Raw genomic sequence first — 7,997 nt, 5'->3', positions numbered from 1 at the left:
TGGGAAGAATTTAGAACCTACTGCAAAGCAGGCGCTGGTGGAATTCTTGCAAGAGAACCAGGAAGTTTTCGCCTGGTCGCATAAAGACATGGTCGGAATAGATCCTGCAGTGATCAGCCATGTCCTGAACATAAACAAAATCTTTCCACCGGTGCAACAAAAAAGAAGGCTGCTCGATAAAGACAGATCAAGAGCCTTGAAAGAAGAAGTCGAAAGACTTAAAGAAAATGGGTTCATCAGGGTGGCGTTTTATCCATCATGGGTCTCCAATCCGGTGCTGGTCCCCAAGCCTAACGGCAAATGGCGGACCTGTGTGGATTTTACAGACCTCAATAAAGCCTGCCCAAAAGACTGCTTCCCACTCCCGAGGATCGACCAGCTAGTCGATGCAACTGCTGGGCATGAGACCCTTTCGTTCATGGATGCGTATTCAGGCTACAATCAGATCAGCATGCATCCCCCTGATGAGGATCATACCAGCTTTCGGACCGATACGGGCTTATATTGTTACAAGGTAATGCCTTTTGGACTAAAAAACGCAGGTGCGACTTACCAACGACTGGTCAACCACATGTTCAAGGAGCTGATCGGAGTAAGCATGGAGGTATATGTGGATGACATGCTGGTAAAGTTCAAGAAGGCTGAAGGACATGTGAGGGATTTGCGAAGGTGCTTTGATGTGTTAAACAAATACCATATGAAGTTGAATCCCCTCAAATGTTCCTTTGGAGTCGGGTCAGGAAAGTTTTTGGGGTTTATAGTGAATTCAAGGGGAATCAAGGCCAACCCCGACAAGATAAAAGCCCTGATCGATATGAAGTCACCAGAAAAGATCAAGGATGTCCAAAGCCTGACCGGAAGGATAGCTGCCCTTAGTAGATTCATCTCAAAATCAACTGACAAGTGCGTTCCATTCTTCAATCTACTTAGGGGAAATAAGAAGTTTGAATGGACGGAAGACTGCGAGCAAGCATTCCAGACAATAAAGGCTCATATGTCGCAACCTCCCATCCTATCAAAACCAATCGAAGGAGAGACTTTGTATGTTTATCTGGCGATTATCGAAGTTGCTGCTAGTGCGGTACTGATACGGGAAGAAGAAGGCGTGCAGAAAGCTGTTTACTACGTCAGCAAAAGGCTTATCAGTGCAGAATTAAAATATCCACCGATCGAAAGATTAGCATATTGCCTAATTCTAGCCTCCCGAAAGTTGCGACCGTACTTCCAAGCCCATCCTATCACGGTTCTGACCGACCAGCCCCTTCGGCAAGTCCTCCAAAAACCTGAGGCGGCTGGACGACTGTTAAAATGGGCGGTCGAATTGGGACAGTTCGACGTAACTTATTCACCGCGAGCAGCAATAAAAGGACAAGCCTTAGCCGATTTTATTGCGGAGTTCACCGAACTCCCCAGCAACGAGTTGTGCGAAAAGCCTGAGGCGCCCATGCCTCAAGACAAGACTCCTTCGTGGAAACTATTCACAGATGGATCATCTAATGAATCTCACGCTGGAGCGGGAGTGATATTGATAACGCTCGATGGGCATTGATTTCACTGCGCAATCAGGTTTGACTTCGCAGCATCAAACAATGAAGCGGAATACGAAGCACTCCTCGCTGGACTGAGAATGGCCAGGGAGATGAATGTAAAAGCACTCGATATTTACAGCGACTCCAGCTGGTCGTGAATCAAGTCTTGGGAGAATATCAAGCGCGAGGGTTAAAAATGATGGCCTACCTTAACAAAACAAAAGATTTGCTAGCACAGTTTACAAAATACACCCTCCAACAGATTCCGCGAGACCGAAATTCGAATGCAGACGCCTTGGCCAAACTTGCAAGTGCTAAAGATGCTGACACCTTGAACATAGTCCCAGTAGAGAGATTAAGTGAACCAAGCATTGATGCGACCGAAGTCAGCATGGAAATTCGAATAGAAGATACATGGATGGCGCCTTACCTGGAATATCTGACAAATGGGACATTGCCAGCAGATAGAAACAAGGCCAGAACTCTGCAAAGACAAGCTGCTAGGTACATACTGCTCGACGGTGTTATGTACCGAAGAGGATATTCAATGCCACTGCTCAGGTGCATTACATCAGAAAAAGCTAAGGAACTCATGAAAGAGGTGCATGAAGGCTTCTGCGGAGATCACGCTGGGGGGCAGAGTTTGGCGAAAAAAATTCTTTGACAGGGCTATTTTTGGCCAACGATGAACGAGGATTCAATGGAGTACGTACGAAGGTGTGATAAATGTCAGAGGTTCTCCAAAATCCCACGAGCAGCTCCAAACGAGCTAAAGCAGATGCAGAGCCCGTGGCCTTTCGCAATATGGGGAATAGACTTAATTGGATCCCTGCCAACAGGAAAAGGAGGAGTAAAGTACGCAGTTGTGGCAATTGATTACTTCACAAAATGGGTCGAAGCTGAACCACTCGCAACCATAACGACCAAGAAAGTTCTCGACTTTGTCATCAAGAACATTGTGTGCCGCTATGGTCTGCCCAGAAAGATAGTTTCAGACAACGGGACCCAATTTGACAGCGACCTGTTCACCGATTTCTGCGGAAGGCATGGGATAATTAAGAGCTTTTCTTCAGTCGCACACCCCCAAGCGAATGGGCAAGTCGAAGCTGTAAACAAAACCCTCAAGGACACCCTGAAGAAAAGACTTGAAGAAGCTAAAGGAGCATGGCCAGAACAACTACCTGAAGTCCTCTGGTCGTATAGAACATCTCATCGAACAGCCACAGGACGTACCCCATTTTCCTTAGCTTATGGGTATGAGGCCATGTTACCCGTCGAGATAAATCCCCCCTCACATCGGCGTTTAACGTACGATCAAGAGCAAAACAGCCAGCTAATGCTGGAGTCCTTAGACTCAATTGACGAGATACGAGAAAAATCTCAACTCCGAGTCGCTGCTTATCAGCAAAAATTCGCCCGGTACTTTAACTCCAAAGTTAAAGAAAGAAGATTCAACGTCGGAGACTTGGTGTTACGACGAGTTTTCTTGAATACCCGCGACCCCACTGCTGGCGTGCTCGGACCTAACTGGGAAGGACCTTACCAGATTGAAGAAGTCCTTCACCCAGGCACCTACAAACTTGCACGGTTAAACGGAGATCTCGTTCCACGTTACTGGAATGGAGAACACCTGCGCAAGTATTATCAATAAACAGCCCTTTTTAAAGGACTGGCTTGTTCAAATTTTTCTATTAATTTTTACAAGTTTTGCAAAGAGGGTTAGCCACGGTGTATGGCTAACTGCTCGTATATGTAAGATTCTGTTTCAGAATCATTCGTAAAGACATGATTAGTCTATTTTTAATACGAAATTATAAGGGACTGTGCTCAGCCAGTCGTTCTTGCCAACCTTTGTGAATTTACATTTACAAGTATTTGTTCATTACGTGTGTTGTTTTGCTGTATTACAAGTATCATTTTTCCGCACGAACAGGAATGTTCGGACAGGCCATGGTCAAGGCAAGTGACCAAGGACCTAAAGCTCCTCGATCACTTGGGGGGCATATAAGGCACGTCGATAGAAAAGCATACTCTCAAGGTATGTAAACACATGAACAAAATGAGTGAAAGCATGCTTCAAGTACTTTGAGTATTTTTTCAAAATATATGTTTTGATAAATCATGCCAAAGTACTATGCTAAGTTCGGTCATACGGACAAACGTTATAATAAGTAAAAATATTATAACACCAAGAGTTAAGCTTTTACACCGCAAGCATTGCTGCTTGAATGTAATTGTTCAAACAAAAAGATTTACTGCCCGTGCAGCAAAGTTTAAAAAGAAACTATTGTCTTTACATTGCGACCCGTGGGTCGCATGTTCAAAAAGAAAGAAAAACAGTTAAATAAATTAAGAGGCATCGGGGGCAGGAGGATCCTGGGCAACAACCTGGTCAGTCTCTTCCTCGATGGTTTCTTCATCCAAACCAACGACGCTTGGGGTTGCAGGAGTCGCAGCTCTCGCCTCCTCTTCAGCCAATTGAGCAGCGCACCGAGCCAACTCCGCAACTCTGACTTCCTCTGAAAGGTAGCTAAAGTCAGCACCCTGATTGTGTTTCCAGAAGTTATAGAAACATCGGAGTGTCGTCCTTTTGTACTTTTCCAGATTCTTGGAGTTGTCAAGCTCCGACTGCTGCACCTTGCCCTCGAGAGTGGCAATAGTCTCGTCCTTAGACTTGACCACCCCCTCCAGATGCTTGATTTCGCGGAGATGAGTTTTGTTGTACGACCGGTACTCTTCCCTCAGCTTAACCGCTGCATCTTTTGCAGCTTCAGCCGCAGACAGTTTGGTCACCGCTGCATCCCTCTCACGGACCACCGTCTCCAACTCCTTAGCATGTTTGGCCTCAGCAGCCGAAAGCTCCTCAGCCGCCTTCACTTGATGTTTCTCGAGAACTTTAGCCTCAATCTGCTCAAAGTAGGCCTGGGCTCGGGTACGAGCGGTAATGGCAGAAATTAAGGCCTGTAAACGAAAGAAAAAGAAGTCAAGACTTATCACGAGAACTGAAAAAACAAAGACTCGAGGAACAAAGAAATACTTACGCTGGAGATCTCGTTCAGAGCCCTGTTCAGGATCTGATCGACTGGTAGCTCTTCAGCTTGGATCATGGCGGCCCCAACACGCTCACCTTTGCCTATGCGTTCAATTCGATCCTTAGCGGATCGAATGGTACGGCTCACGAGCCTGGCCTCATGAGCCTCTTCGCGAGAAAGATGCTCCCTAGCAGGCGCAGGTGGAGGGTTGGACCGAGCAGGGGTGTTTTGCTGTTCAGAAGGAGCTGGAGGAGGGGTAGGAGTTCGCCCAGTTGGCGCAGGACTATGCCCGGTTGGTGTGCCCTGAGGAAGGTCTTCTGGTCGACTCTTCTTGGCTGAAGGGCCTTGACTGGTTTCACCAGTTCGTTTCTTTGACCTCCGTTGAAGTTGAGGGACTTCCTCTTCCTCTTCAGCCTGGTACATGTCAAAGATATTGGGAGTCGACATATCTGCATGAAAATAAACACAAGAGGTTAGTAAGGGAAGAAAAAGGTGAAAGTAAGTAATACAACAGAAAGAAGATAATAAAGTGAATACCCGAGCTACAACTACTGGTCGCTATACTATTGACTCTATTAATCATATACTCATTTTCTGGCATGAAGAAGTTTGGCCCTAGATTTGGAGCATATGTAAAGTTACCATCCCCGTCAAACATGTGACAGGGGATTGGCAGACCATTTAAAAGTGAAATAACGTTACCATTGTCATCAGAAGACTCTTCCAAGTCAACAACTGGTTCTGTGGCCTTTTCTTTCCCCTTGCCTTGGGGAGCAGAAGGCCTTTCTGCAGAAGGGCTGCCCGTGGGTTCCCTGATCGTAACTCCTGTTGGCCTCCTCCTTGGAGAGGGCACAGGAAGTTGCTGCTCAGGAACCCCCCCGGCAGTGGGTTCGTCCGTTTCGGACCCTCTATTGTCATGGCGAGGAGCCAGAAGGCCAGACGACCTCAAATTCTTTTCTAGTGTCAAGGTCTTGACACATTTGGTTGCGGCAGACATCTTGGCCAGAGTATCAGATCTCGACACCATGTCTGGTGTTGGGGTCGAGCGCAACCAGGGGCCTGAAAAGCAGATCAAGTTTGAGAAATGACGAAAGGAAATACTCTATGATAAAGTATCGACCAAGGCAAAGACAAATTTGTATCTCCTCTCGCGAAGGCCAAGTTGTTACTGGATATATCCGGAGTAAAGAAGTACTCCTTGTTGTAATGTCCCACGTTTGATATATGGGTAGTGCCACTCAAAAACGTCCGGCCAGTTTCCTGATGGCAGAAGTGAAAAAAGCCCGTCCCGTTGTGTTGAGGATTGGACTTGAGGTCAAAGAGGTAGTTAACCTCATGAGGTGAAGGTTCTGGCCATTTGTTAAGTTTGTACAGGACATAGAGTGCAGCCAACATCCTATATCCGTTAGGGGTTATTTGAAAGGGAGCGACGCCGAAATAATTGGCCACCCCCACAAAGAAAGGATGAAGAGGGAGATAAGCCCCCGCTTCAATGTGATACCGGGACCAGGCGCTGTTTGCTCCTCCTGGACGGTTAGCCCTCTGCTCCGCAGTAGGACGTGTAATGGTCACCCCCGTTAGGGGGTATTTTCTGAAGCAGTTGGCAACCATCCGAAGGGTCATCGAACTGACTGGAGGAGTGTACCACTCGACATCAGGCGGATTGCGATGACGAGGACGAGCCCTAGTTTGGATATTGGGGTCAGGAACAAGATTCTCTCGACCACTGGTCGAGGGAGCCCCCGCCTGCGAATCAGGCTGGGCAGAAGAAGAAGGGTTACTTTCAGATTCGGGCCTTTTCTTTCCAGAGGATTTTGAACGGGCCATTGAAGGAGAAGGGTGCGGTCTGGAAGAGGCTCGTGAGAAAGGTATCTGGTGGATGCGATCGGCTGGTTGTTCTTCTCCCTCGAGCAGTTGGGCGAGGAGGTCGTCGTCAATGGGTCTCTCACCTCCCCACAAATCTGGCATTAAAATCTGCAAACAGAAGAATGGGGAGGCAAGGTCAGAGGAATCTAGGAGGTTCTTAGAATAACGCTGGTCGAGTATAAAAGCTAGGCCTTTATATAACAGCATTCTAACTAAGTCTCTCTGTGCAAACAGTTTAAAAAACGGACCAAAGGGTGAAAGTGAAAAGTTTTCCTGAAAAGCTTTTTCGACTCCCCTTACGGCGGGAAAAAATTATTTCTAACTGGCTTAAAAAATCGAAATGCTACTTCGATCCTACGTCCTAAAAAGCACTGATCCTGGGTTTTAAACCTACTCATAAGCCTACTTTGCCTACAAAAACATCTTATCTACAGGCGTTCAAAAAACCAGAAACCAAGAGATTCAAATAGTACACCATTTAAAAGCATGCACCACGAAAGGTTAAAAGCGTGGAGTTTCAAAGTAACTTACCAAGGAAAATGGTCGTGAAGATGGAAGTGAGAGTTCCAGGAGTCAATGAGCCCACCGTCTGATCCTACAGCACAAAGGAAGGTTCGCCGGAGAGAGTAAAGCTCTGGTTTTTAGGGTTTTCGACAGAGAGGTGGCGTGCGTAAAAAGGAAAGAAGTGGCTCAAGTAACCTTATATAAGTTTGTCTTTGGTATTCAAAGGGCGTGATCATTAGTTTTCCATTTTCGAAGTATGGGGAAGCGTGATGGCCGTCAAAATTGTTTCTGGGAAACTGAAAAGCCTTGATTAGATAGGAGTGGTTTGCTTTTTTCAAGAATGCACGAAGGGCTCTGACACGTCAGGAGGGGTTACCGAAGGGTCGTTCGTTCAAAGTTTATTTACTGTTCGTGGTAAATAAACTTTGGGGGGCAAATTTTATCCAATAAATTAGCATTTGTGACGTGGCGAATAATCTCTTGACACGTGGCTGACACCTGGAGCGTCTGCTAGAGTATCGACCAGGAGACACACCAGAAGCAGGATAGACCTGTCTTTACCACGACCAGACTGGTCGGTGGTTCCGCTGGCAAAGCAACATTTATGGAAAGATCTTATGAATCCCGAATTTATCTCATGCAATCTTTTGAATATCCCATGATTCAGGGGATAATATCTGTAACAATATTGGGCAACCCTCCATGAGCCTATAAATAGCAGGAGATGGCTCATGGGAAGGGACTTTTGGGGGAAGCCCGGAAATCATAGAGATTATAGAAATTATCTGAGTAGACTTGTATTGTTTATGAGGAGTGTTGAAACTCATTGAACCCAAGTTCTCTGATCACACTTTTGATCCCATATCAATATCATTCTAAGTGGACGTAGGTCATTACCAGATCCTGGGGCCGAACCACTATAAATTACTGTGTTTTATTTACTTTTGTCATTACGTTATTATCTATATATATTCGTGTATATCATTCATATTTTGACTCCGTGTCAGTTGGCTAAATCGTGGGTCAACACCATCCTTGAGAGAAAGTGATATAATTTAATCATGAA

The sequence above is a fragment of the Humulus lupulus genome, chromosome 9 (genome assembly GCF_963169125.1).
Source record: "Humulus lupulus chromosome 9, drHumLupu1.1, whole genome shotgun sequence".
Classification (NCBI taxonomy): domain Eukaryota; kingdom Viridiplantae; phylum Streptophyta; class Magnoliopsida; order Rosales; family Cannabaceae; genus Humulus; species Humulus lupulus.
The sequence above is the reverse complement of the archived record's forward strand: the minus strand, read 5'-3'. Positions refer to the sequence as shown.